Source organism: Aedes albopictus, chromosome 2, assembly GCF_035046485.1.
Source record: "Aedes albopictus strain Foshan chromosome 2, AalbF5, whole genome shotgun sequence".
NCBI lineage: Eukaryota > Metazoa > Arthropoda > Insecta > Diptera > Culicidae > Aedes > Aedes albopictus.
In genome coordinates, this window is record NC_085137.1 from 408,470,757 (window position 1) to 408,483,971 (window position 13,215).

The 13,215-nt window shown below is 44.1% G+C and overlaps 1 protein-coding gene across 8 annotated transcripts in view; it reads left to right on the forward strand.

The window, feature by feature from the left end:
• The first annotated feature begins 2,764 nt into the window (after window positions 1–2,764).
• The window catches only part of LOC109406026 (uncharacterized), a 143,006-nt gene continuing 132,555 nt past the window's right edge, over window positions 2,765–13,215 (forward strand). For 2 of the 8 annotated variants that reach the window (XM_062853411.1, XM_062853406.1), the window contains exons 1-4: window positions 2,828–3,105; window positions 3,160–3,276; window positions 3,331–3,447; window positions 3,508–3,799. The gene's annotated coding sequence lies outside the window, so the exon portion shown is untranslated. Of the gene's footprint in view, window positions 3,106–3,159; window positions 3,277–3,330; window positions 3,448–3,507; window positions 3,800–13,215 lie in introns of all 8 variants that reach the window. The other 6 variants (XM_062853413.1, XM_062853414.1, XM_062853405.1 and 3 more) reach the window with 5 other exon arrangements.

Below are 13,215 nucleotides of genomic sequence, written 5' to 3' on the forward strand. Positions count from 1 at the left end.
GATTAATCTTTGTTCACTTCATGCTATACTAGGAGACTCACTAGGAGATGAGCTGTTTGAAAACTTTGCATTGTATTTCAATGTGATATTTATTGGGCGTACTCTTCTGTACGCTTTTTATTGTAAAGGGGGGATTGCAACCCCCCCGTAACTTGACAGATGAGCTCAGTTTCGCGTACCTACTTGCAAATCGCAGATGTCGCTACTGTTCGTAAACAACGGGTCCGTCCTTCACTGATGCAACAATTTTTGTCCATGCGAAAACATCTTTTTGTTTCGTGGTGAGCGGAAGCCAACAAGAGGCTAGCGTTTCGTATCAAAGGGACGTATTCAACAGAAGCGCAAAAACTAATGTTCATCAAATTGAAATCATTTTGATTTTTCTCTTTGTTGTTGTAAGAAATGTAATAAAAGCACATGTTTAAATGGTCTTGCATATTAATTTGTGACTGCGCATGCTAGACCAAACCGAAGATCAAACTCGAAAAAAAAAGTATCTGCAAATTATTATTTTTAACTTCCATTTTGGCTTTGCCACCAGATATGTAGCTGTAAAATGTTAGCATAAGTAACCTAATGTATTACTTGCTGGTGCTTAATAACCGCACTTGAAGAAAACATGAGTTTCTTATTAATTTTATGAAAGTCGACTATTTTGCCTTTACCCCTACAAACGGGTACAAACATATTTTCGCGGGATTGTAGTGTATTGAGTTCCTGAATGGATGACGTCATATATTGCTCTGAGTTAATACTAGCGAATACACAAGTTATTCGTACCTGAGATAAGGCACCTTGGTTGTTGTGATTAGAGAGTTTGACAGATGGTGGGGAAACGGGAGTTAGTTTGAGGTGGTGAACGAGAACGGACGCAACTAGAATACTACAGTATGTGAAACGCTACATTTACAGTTAGTGATTATGCGGGATGTGATACAAGAATCACTGTACAATTGCGCTTGAAATGATTGCCATACTGAAAATTCTCTCATTTCAAGTCAGTCTTGTTAGAATTTTCTTGACACTGCGTTCCATTGTACAGGAATCACACTCGTATGACATGTCTGTCCGGGGTATTACGTAACGCTAAAGCCCGCAGTTTCGTCAAGTTAAATCTATGGATAACGCGCAGGTACTCACGGCAGCATCCACAAAAAGTTGATCGGTTTTGCCTTTTTTGCCTTTTTTTAGTCGTTCTCCTCCCCATCCGCTTACCGACGCTCTAAAAATAGATTTCAGAACTGCCGCAGCTGCCGCCGTCACCAACACAATCACATTCCGGGTTTGTTAGTGACAAAAGTGCAGTCGTTTGAATCAATCCATTATTTCATGTTGAAAATACCATATCTCTGTTTGTTTTAACAAACTGTCAAAAATTTCGACAAATGAAAATATTTGTATTATCAAACAATAGAACAGTTCAGTTTAAACTAGAAATCAGTTTGTCACTATAGTAAACTGGAAAATCGGTTGATTTGAACTAAAATTTAATTGTGTTTGCAATTTATTTTTCTGCGTGTAGGGTGTAAGTGGCATCCCAACAAAATGTATTGTCTATCCGGTTGGAATCAGGACAGACATTCAATCAAAAATTGTCATTACCTTGGACCACAAGTGTCGCATCTGTTTCGCATCTAGTGCGCTGTGTTGCTGACAACAACGGGAAGGATGCGCACTACTTTTAACATGATTCAAAAACGTCGAGAGTTGCGTCACGACTCGACTTGATTGTGCGAAGTCCGAATACAGTAGACGTTCGATAAATGCAACATGTTTACGTTTCAGTTACCGAATGAAATTCGCTAACTGCAACGACTGACAGCTGTCAAACAGTTGTCAATTGCTGTTGGACGCAGCCAGAATGCACTCAAAAACATCGCAATGCAGCTGTAGTGCATCAGAAAAACATCGCAACTCTGTTGACGTTTTGTTTTTGACAGATAGCGGTGCGATAACTGCAAAATTGTTGCACTTAGCGGACTTGCAGTTAAAAAGCATTGCAGTTAAACCGTTTGCACCGCGCAAACGTCTACTGTATGTGTCGAAGTTTCAAAATCCACCTAATTTTCACCGATTTGTTGTAATTTTTCAAATCATCGTAAAAATAATCTCAAGAAAATTACCGAAAGCTTGATATGTGAAGAATTTTTAGACAATGCTCAGCTCAAAATCGACAAAAATGATCACTTACACACTAAGATTCAGATGTTCCAGCTCAGTAAATTTTTCACTCAGTTCAGTATTTTTTCCATCTTTTTACTGAGTTTTCAACAGCAGATTTATCTCGGTACACTCGGTAATCGAATTAACCATTCACCAGTAACGATATTTACCGTGAATCAGTAACTTTTGACAGTTCATTAGCTGAGCTCGGTAACTCATTTACAGAATATCCGCAAAAGAAACAACCGAGCGTACCGAGTTGAATCTGCTGTTGAGAACTCAGTAAAAAGATGGGAAAAATACCGAGCTGATCTTAGTGTGTACACCCCTTTGCATATGGGCCCCTCCCGTCACTCGTCAGCTGTCGGCTCGCGCTTGGTGGAAGTGCATCGATTTTGTTTCATTTTCTCCCGCTTGCACTTGCCTATCAAAATCTTATCTTATTTAACAACGCTGCTGTTCCCTTTGTTCTCGCTCGCAAACATGTCGGGTATCTATCTGTCAAACTGCATACTTTTTCGCTTTGACACTTATAGCCCGGCCTATCTCGGCCAGCAAGAGATGTTTCGGCAGCGACGCCAGCGACATTCTTCCTCTATAGTTTATTACCTCTATTTATTTAACGTTCGCTCTGTTATTTAATATTTGTGTGCCTTCTACACTGTATGATTAGGATTTGTGGTTTGTAGACTGATGGAAGAATCCCAAGACAAAGCGTCAGAGGTGGTAAGTAGCTTTGCAGTCAGGCAGCTTAATACTCGAATCGACAAGATAACTAATCTATTGTGATGAATAATAACTAATATTTTTTGTTGTTTATTTTTCGATAGCCCTTCTCCGGGCCGACGGCCAGTAGCTGGAGAGGTATCAACGTGTACAGCATGAACAAGATGAAGCCACTTCGGTTTCCAAGCGCAAGTATATCGCAGGCACTTCAGAAAGGTTTGTGAAGTTTTCATTCGACGACGTTTACAAGGTTTCTAATGATTATCCTAGTTTGAGGTCAATCGGTGTGAGAACCAGAAGAATGGAGTCCCAAAATCCGCCAAAGCAGAATAAAGATGAAGCCACTTCGGTTTCCATGCTCAATAATATCCCAGGCTCTTCGAAAAGGTTTGTGAAGTTTTCATTTGACGACGTTTACAAGGTTTCTAATGATTATCCTAGTTTGAGGTCAACCGGTGTGAGAACCAGAAGAATGGAGTCCCAAAGTCCGCCAAAGCAGAATACAGATGAAGCCACTTCGGTTTCCATGCTCAATAATATCCCAGGCTCTTCGAAAAGGTTTGTGAAGTTTTCATTCGACGACGTTTACAAGGTTTCTAATGATTATCCTATTTTCAGGTCAACCAAAAGCCCGTCAAGGCAATGCTGCCCTTGTGATGATAACTTGAACCCAAAAGTTGAAAAACGTTGGATGGAAGTTAAAAATCAATACTTGTGTTCGAAATGCGGCGCTATTCCACCGGCTAGATCCCACACACCAATCGGCAACGACAGCTTGCCACAATCAGCCTTAAATTCAAGTCAATTAGTAAATCTTACCGATGAGGATGAAGACATCGAGCATGATAAAAATGAATTTACAGAACGTGGAGTAGATTCCCCTAAAATAACAGGATCTCCACAATTGAAAGTGAGTACGCAGTTGAAAAAAGATGTGACCCCCAAAAAAAGCACCCTTTGGGTACACATTACCATTATAATCGTCGTCTTGGCGATTCTGATTGGCCTTGCCACTGGGATTGTGACATGATATGGCTTCCCGTTCGGTCTGCAACTTAAAAAAATCCCCTCAAGCGAACAGGATCCATTTACGAAAACTTTCTCCAACTTCGCTCCAAGTATCCCAATATGGACGACATGTTGTGGCCACTTTGACAGTGGGCGTCGATCGATCCCTCAACCGGGACCCGGGCGAGCCGGCCACTTACACCATCTTGTACAATTCCTCTAAAGTGTTATCGCGACGGAAGATGTCGAATCACCGAATCGAAAAACTACATTTACTTCGCATTTACTATAGAAACATTTATTCTAATAAAACGGTAACATCGAGTACAAAAAACGTGTCTTGAATGATTTCAGGTCAAGGTTATATAATAGTAAACATAATACATATGAATGACAGAACAATATCAGGTTCGTATTCAGGGAGAGAAATATAGATAGCAGGGGTTGCCAACTCAATACGCCCGCTCAAACACTGCAATCTGCCACTCCAATAGAGAGACGAAGCTTCCGGAACGCTGGTGCGGGAAGACCCTTCGTTAGCATATCGGCTTGTTGTTCTGAAGACTGAACGTAGTCAACTGCAATACATCCTTTATCAACCAGTTCTCGAACAAAGAAATGTTTAACATCCACATGCTTTAATCTGGCTGAGTCCTTGGGGGTAGAAGCAATCCGAAGGGTTGATTGGTTATCTTCGTGCACCAATACAGCTTCCGTTGAAGTGAATCCCAAATCACGTAGAATACGCACCAACCATTGGCAGTGGCACGCAGCAGCAGTCAGAGCAACTAGTTCTGCCTCTGTTGATGATAAGGCCACCGTGGTTTGTTTCTTCGCAGTCCAACTAACCGTTGAACCAAATACCTTGTACACCGCTCCTGTAACCGACCGACGATCTGACGCATCGTTCCCCCAGTCGGCGTCTGAGTAGGCTTCAAGCAACGGTTCATTGCTGTCTCCTTTGTACACCAGCCCGAAGTCGATCGTCCCTTTCACATAGCGCAGAACTCTACGAAGATGGACCCAGTGTTCCTCACTTGGACAAGTCTGGAACTGACTGAAAAAGTTTGCTGCTACTGCTAAGTCCGGTCGAGTAGTCATTGATGCATACATAATACAGCCTACCAGCTCTCGATACGGCTTGTCAGTCCTTTTATCCGGTTCAACCTTGGTCAATTTCAGCTTGTTCTCTAGAGGCGTTGAAATCGGTCGACAATCTTCCATTTGGAAACGTCTGAGGAGTCCTTCCAAATAGCTTCGCTGGCTGATCCGTATAGTTTTCTTGGAATCGTCCCGCTCAATCTTCATACCCAGAAAGCATTTCACAGGCCCCACGTCGGTCATTTCAAACTCTCGAGACAAAGCCGCTTTAATCTTCTCAACGAATTTCTCAGATGGTCCAACTACCAGTACATCGTCAACGTAGAGAACGAGAATGACACGCTGGTTGCCAGATCCCAGGGTGTACAAACAGAGATCGTTATCGCTCCTCTTGAAACCAAGCCGCAGCACAAAATGATGAAACCGCTCATTCCACGAACGAGAAGCTTGTTTCAGCCCATAAAGCGATCTGTTCAGCCGACAGACTAGTCCTTCGTGTTGCTCAAATCCGTCGGGTTGCAGCATATAGATTTCCTCAGATAGTCTTCCGTTCAGGAAGGCTGTCTTCACGTCCATTTGATGAACAGCCATTCCTTCACGATTAGCCAAAGCCAATACAGTGCGCAGAGTATCCAAACGGGCCACGGGTGAGTAAGTCTCGGTATAATCGAATCTATGCTTCTGGGTGAATCCTCTCGCTACGAGCCTTGCTTTGTAGCGAGCCGGCTGATCGTCTTCAGGTTTCTTTATCTTGAACACCCATTTGCAAGTGATTGCTTTTCTTCCTGTGGGCAGCTGTACAAGAGTCCAGGTGTCGTTCTTCGCCAGTGAATCCATTTCTTCTTGCATTGCCTTCTTCCATAGCGGCCAATCACTTCGCATCTTCAACTCCGACAACTTCTCAGGCAAATTTTCCACATAACTCAGCGCATTGAGTGCATAACTGACGTATTCCACCTCGTAGTCTTTATGCCACCCTGGCGCTTTGCGATCGCGTACTGATCTTCTCTCAGAACGTTCAGCAATCTCGTTTCCACCATCACTTTGCACTGGTTCTTCACGGAAACTTGCGTATTCTTCTTCGTCGGACTCAGAACTGATATCAGCAACAGCTTCATCATCTTCTTCCACTGCGGGCAATCGGATCACTGCAACTTCATTCGCTGGATTCTTCGAGTTCTTCATTTCTTCTTCGGCATGTTCTTCGGATTCCGCCGTTTCTACAAAATCAACGTCACGCGCAATCACAATTTCTTTCTTCTCTGGATGCCACACGCGATAACCATTTGGCGAATAACCGACAAGGATACCTTTCCACGCCTTCGGATCCAACTTCTTACGACGTTCTTTCGGAACATGGACATATGCTACAGAACCGAACACGCGAAGCTTCGAAACGTTCGATTTCCGTCCTTCCCACAGTTCGAAAGGGGTTTTGTTCAACTCGATAGCACTCGACGGACATCTGTTCGAAATGTACGCGGCTACTTGCACTGCTTGTACCCAAAACACTTTACCGATCTTCGAATCTACTAGCATCGAACGCGCTTTTTCAACAAGAGTGCGATTCATTCTTTCACTGGTTCCGTTTTGCTCCGGCGTATAAGGGACAGTCCATTCGATTTGAATCTCTTTATTACGGCAGAACCCCACGAATCGCTTGTTGCAATATTCACCTCCATTATCACATTTCAAACGGGAAATCTTCGTTCCGAACTTGGCCGTGACCAAAGCTTCATAGTACTCGAACCACTCGCGAACTTCATCCTTCGTTTTCATTGGAAACACCATTACGAAATGAGACCAATCGTCAATAAACGTTATAAAGAACCGTTCACCATTTCGTCCGGTCGGCGTTATTGGTCCGCAAACATCCGAATGGATAACTTCCAGCACCCGCGACGATTCCGCGAGGCTTCCGCGTTTGCTTTGCGATCACGCAAGGTTCGCACACGATCGATTCTTCACCAACGTTCTTCTTGGGCGTCAGACCATCTACCATGTTCTTATCAATTAACTGTTCGAGATGCTTCATGTTTGCATGGCCAAACCTGCGATGCCAGAGTTCCAGCCGTTTTGAAATCCGACCACAGGCCAACATCGATTCGTTGTCACATTCTGTATAAAGATCCAGCTCATACAGTTTCCCGTGACGTGCACCAGTTGCCACGATTTCGGACCCTTTGTAAACATCCACTTTTCCGTTACCGAATACCACTTTCATGCCCTTCGTTTCTATCTTCAACACCGAAAACAAATTACATCGCAATGAAGGAACATAAAGAACGTCATCAACTGTACATGGAAAACGCACATTGTTCACAACAGACACCAGTTTTATTCTTCCGGAGTGATGCGCCGTGATCCACTCGCCATCCTTGGCGACAGCAATTTTCACTGGGTTCTTCAGTGGCCTTAGCACCTCGAATAGAGCCTTATCATTCACTATATGGTCTGAGCACCCTGAGTCAATTATCCACTGCACTTTTCTTCGCTTCGAAATTTCACAACCATCTCTCTGGACGACGAACGAAACTGCATTTCCATCCGCCAGATTAGCCCTCGGACGCGACTTTTCTTTGGAATGACCCTTCTGCGGCTGGTTCTTCGGACAGTCGGTTAGTTTATGACCTTCTTCCTGGCACCCGAAACACTTGAACTTCTTCTTCTTTGGTCGCTGCTTCTTCGAACCCGCGAAGGCGGCACCGCTCGTTGGCGAAGTAACTGATTCGACGCCCAGCCCCTTCTGCTTAATCTCCTCGTCCAAGAGACGGCACTTGACAAACTCCAAGGACAAATTTTCCTCTGGCATTGTCTCTAGCGCTGTCACAACTGTAGAATAAGCCGGACCAAGAGTCAGGAGCAGATGGCAAACTACATCCAGATCCTCCATCGCTGCACCCGTGTTACGGTAATCCCGAACCAGACGGTCAAATTGAAGAAAATGATCCTGAAGCGTGCCTGACTCGTATCTCATCACAAGCATTTTACGCTTTAGGTGCATCCGACTGGCGATGCTCTTACGTTCGAAGACACGGACTAAAGCATCTAAATCTGTTTCGGTGTCTGCTTCTCCTGCACATATTCCAACATCGAATCGTGAATGCGGGACACCAGGAACGATTTGCACTTCCTATCCTTCTTCAGTCGTTTCTCTCGATTCGCCTTTTTCTGAGCTCGTACTTCAGCACTATCGCCCGCTGCCTCTTTGAGTTCTTCCAAATCCGCCAGCTCCGAATCCAAACACTCAACGAGCTCGTACTCCTCAAGTGCTATCCTCATTCGGAACTTCCAGGCGGTGAAGTTTGACCCATCGAACAACGGCAACAGAAACTTTCTTTCTTCCTCGCTCATGATTGCACTTTCACCGCGCGCTCCGCGTTTCTGGGCACCACAACCTAAAGTGTTATCGCGACGGAAGATGTCGAATCACCGAATCGAAAAACTACATTTACTTCGGATTTACTATAGAAACATTTATTCTAATAAAACGGTAACATCGAGTACAAAAAACGTGTCTTGAATGATTTCAGGTCAAGGTTATATAATAGTAAACATAATACATATGAATGACAGAACAATATCAGGTTCGTATTCAGGGAGAGAAATATAGATAGCAGGGGTTGCCAACTCAATATCCTCCAGCGTGGGTGAAAATAACTTCTTGTGGCTTACCTTCTTCATCCTAGCAGAATAGGCGCCCCGAACCGGCACCTCTCACCAACGTCTCGTTTCCATCGGCCAGCGTGATGGAAGTCCCCGTGCTTGGCTTCAACTCGCGTCGAAAAACGCACGGTCACGGCACATGTGCGATGTAGCTCCAGAGTCGACGATCCACACGTTCGATTCTCTCTCGGTCGCAGCAACCATGAATGCGAATGGTGTTGCCATGCCAACCGTCGCCTTCGGTTTCGATTTTTTCTTCGACACGTGGCTCTTGACGCTGGGCATTCGCGCTTGAAATATCCGGGCTTGTGGCAATTGCGGCAGACAATGGGCTTTTTGTCCTCACCAGCATGCAGAATCGACTCACCTCGGTGGCTTTTTTCGGCTCGCTTCTGCGCTTCATCCAGCAGCTTTCGCTTCACCAGCTCCATGGTGAGCTCGTCTTCGGAACGGCTTTCCAACGCTGTCGTCAGGATGTCGAACGAATCCGGCATGCTCTTCAGCACCATCGCTACCTTCAGACTTGGATCTAGCTCCTGTCCTGCGTTTGCGAGGCTAGCGAACAGCTCCTCTATGCAGAACAGATGGCCCTCCATGTCCCCGTCGTCGGCGTACTCAGCTTTGCACAGCTTTTTCAAATACGACACGCAGGTGCACATCGTCGTCTTCTGGTGGTGTTTCCGCAACTCTTCCCAGGTCTCCTTGGCAATCTTGCAGTTCCGGATTAGCGGGTGCTGGCTGTCGTCGACCAGCAAAACGATGGTGGCCCGTGCTTTGGCGTCTCCGTCCTTCCACGCGTCCATCAGAGGTTCTGGGGCGGCCTCCATCACGTGTTTCCAAAGGTTTTTGAGCACCAGCAGAATCTCCACCTTGAATTGCCAGCATTCGTAGCCGCCGCTCTTCAGCTGCTCCAGGCCGAACTTGCTTCCGTCCATATCAGGATCCATCTCGGGATCGTGAAAAAATCTCGAGGAACTATAAAACTTCAACTCTTTTTGAATTTTCTTCTAAATGACCCATAATCTATGGGATGTGGCCACAGAGAAACAGACGTCACACCCCGCTGGCTTCCTATCGATCACCTTTTTAACGGTTGATTCAAATTTTCGGTAGTAGGTCGATTGACCACTCGCTGCGCTGGCGTCGTTTTTGCTCCTGTTTGACGTTTGCTCACTACTGCCACCCAGGGATGGGATCATTCATTTGCAATCATTTACCACAGACAAACAGACGTATCACTTGGAACATATTGCGATAAAAATCATCGTCACGAAAACATAATCGCCCAATGCTAACCAAGCTGTGTTACGCAAACAACTCAGTAGGTGGCGATAGTAAGCAAACGCCAAACAGGAGCAAAAACGATACGAGCGCCGTGATTGAGCAATTTGCGAACTAAATAATATTAGAACTCGATTTGAACTCACCGTTAAATATGGTAACGATGAGAAGTGAGTACACACCAAATTTTTTGAAACGCTTCCAGCACAAAAAAATCAGCAAAAATAAATTGCTGAATTTCAGCAAATTTTTTGCTGATTTTCAGCACAACGTTGCTGATCAACTGTCAAAATTGCTGGAAGATTCAGCAAGCTGAAAAATAATTGCTGATACAGTAGACGTTCGCTCGGTGCAAACGCTTTAACTGCAATGCTTTTTAACTGCAAGTCCGCTAAGTGCAACAATTTTGCAGTTATCGCACCGATATCCGTCAAAACGAAATGTCAACAGCGATGCGATGTTTTCGGCATGCAATTTTGTTGCAGTACGATGTTTTCCGTATGCGCATTGGCTGCATTCTGCAGTAACTGGCAGTTCGTTGACGTCTGTCAGTTGTTGCAGTTATCGAATTTCAGTCGCTAAGTGAAAAGTAAACATGTTGCAGTTATCGAACGTCTACTGTATTCAGTAAATTCGAATTGCTGAATGAAATCAGCACAAAAAAAAATCAACAAAGTTTGCTGAATACCAGCAAACAAAATTTGCAGTGTAGAGTGAGACATCTGTTTGTCTGTGCATTTACATTCACTTGCTGTTAACTCGCTTCAGAAACATCGCAGCAAAAATCAATGTATGGAACATTCTTTCATTTTTGTTTTACCTGAAACTTTGTAGAAGAATATATTAGCGTAGAATCAATATTGTCGCGCTTATCTTTTATTAGAGTCCTGCGGCGGTCGTACGCTCGCAAGGCATACCGCCGCATGACAGTCGCAAGGCAAAACAAAAGAAAAAGTGTTCCCGCCAAAAACAAAAGCACGTGGGTTTCGCGAAGTGACAGATGTTTTTGAATGTATTTGTGACGAACGGCAAGAGTAGCTCAGTGGAATGAGTGTTCTTGCTGTCAAACCCCATATAGTGGAATTATATACTTTTAAATCTGGTGACGCTGTTATGATTAGTGACTGTCGCGCTGATATTATGCCTCTTAAGAAAAATCAGAATATGGCGATTATCTGCCTCTGGCTTCTGATATCAGCGCGACAGTCACTAATCATAACAGCGTCACCAGATTTAAAAGTATATAATTCCACTTTATGGGGTTTGACAGCAAGAACACTCATTCCACTGAGCTACTCTTGCCGTTCGTCACAAATACATTCAAAAACATCTGTCACTTCGCGAAACCCACGTGCTTTTGTTTTTGGCGGGAACACTTTTTCTTTTGTTTTGCCTTGCGACTGTCATGCGGCGGTATGCCTTGCGAGCGTACGACCGCCGCAGACTCTAATAAAAGATAAGCGCGACAATATCAGAAGCCAGAGGCAGATAATCGCCATATTCTGATTTTTCTTGAGAGGCATAATACAGTAGACGTTCGCTCGGTGCAAACGCTTTAACTGCAATGCTTTTTAACTGCAAGTCCGCTAAGTGCAACAATTTTGCAGTTATCGCACCGCTATCCTTCAAAACGAAACGTCAACAGCGATGCGATGTTTTTCGCATGCACTTTTGTTGCAGTGCGATGTTTTTCGTATGCACATTGGCTGCATTCTGCAGCAACTGACAGTTCTTTGACGTCTGTCTGTCGTTGCAGTTATCGAATTTTATTCGCTAAGTGAAACGTAAACATGTTACAGTTATCGAACGTCTACTGTAGTTAAGTCAACAGAAGGCAGCAAACGCATCTCTCCACGCACGGCGTGAATACCCAAGCAACCAAAAGTTCGGATACCACTTGGAGAACGAACTCAGAAGTTTAAGTTTGGTTCAATTCAAGTTTCGTTGAACTTGAATCTCCAAAAAGTTCCTTGTGTATTAGTTATGAACTTGGAAGTACATGTACAAGCTTTTGACATCTCTTCAAAACGACAATAAAGTCGAAAAAAAGGTTCAGAAAGAAATTATGTTGAACTTTAAAACTAAGTTTAATCAAATATTAACCGAACTCATGTTGAACTTTTTCGTGCCTTTAAAACTCAAATATAGTTCATTTGGACAACTTGAAATGCTCCGTTCCGAACTTGTTTCGGACTTGTTTTGAACTTACTACACGCTAACCTGAAACTACCCATCGCCTGGGTCGATTCTACCCGGATTTTCATGTTGTTAGCAGTTGTCAAAATCCGGGTAACCCGAAAACCCAGATTGGTTGGATCTGGGTAAAGATCTGGGTAATCGGCACTTTGTCATTTTCCGGCTTGAGAATATGGCAGCGGTCAGGCGAACGCTGGCAATTATGGATGTTTTCACGAAAAATATGAGGATAAATGACGGGAAAACAGTGAGATTCTTCCAGGGAACTGTTTTCCTGCATCAGGTAAGTGAAAATCACATGGGACTTGGGAGCTTTCTATTAAAAATCTAAATTGGAAATAAATTAATAAAATCAATGTCCCGGAGGAGCTGGGTACCGGTTACCCAGATTTTGTCACCAGCATCGGTAACCCAGATTTGAGTAAAGGTGCCTTTACCCAGATTAGAGTAACTGCAGTTTTGCTCAATCTGGGTCGCTTTGACATCAATCTGGGTAGCTGAGGGTTAGCGTGTACTCAAAGTTCGGATAAATATTAACCGTACCAAAAGTGAACTTCATTTGAACTTCGGCGACAGCGGGGCCGGGGAGAAGTTCTCATTCAATTAAATCACTCGGCAATCGAGGGCAGCAGCCACAGCTTGTGTTAATATCACAAGTACACTTTGTTTCACTATAATACTTCAACGTACTTACTTGTAATCAACCCAAAGCACCCGTATTGTGTGGCTCAAAGGCTGCCCCCGCAGCGGAAAACTGTTCTGCCCAGGACTCCGCTGGAGTTTCTTCGGCTGAGGATAAAAGTCTTCCAGCTTTGCTGGATGTTTCAACCCCGTTTCACTTGTCGCGCCAGCCAGCGTGCCGGTAATCAACGCGATCGTTGTCACTGAAAACTTATAAACTTTTGTAAATGATTGGCACTGGCACTAATTTATTGCTTTGCACTTGTTTCAATAACGAACCAAAACAAACTGAAGATGTCAAACTATGTAAGTTCACAAGAAGTTCCACGTAAACTTCTTTCGAACCTTCGGCTTGAGGTTCAGAGAAAGTTCACACGCGAACCTGATTGAGCT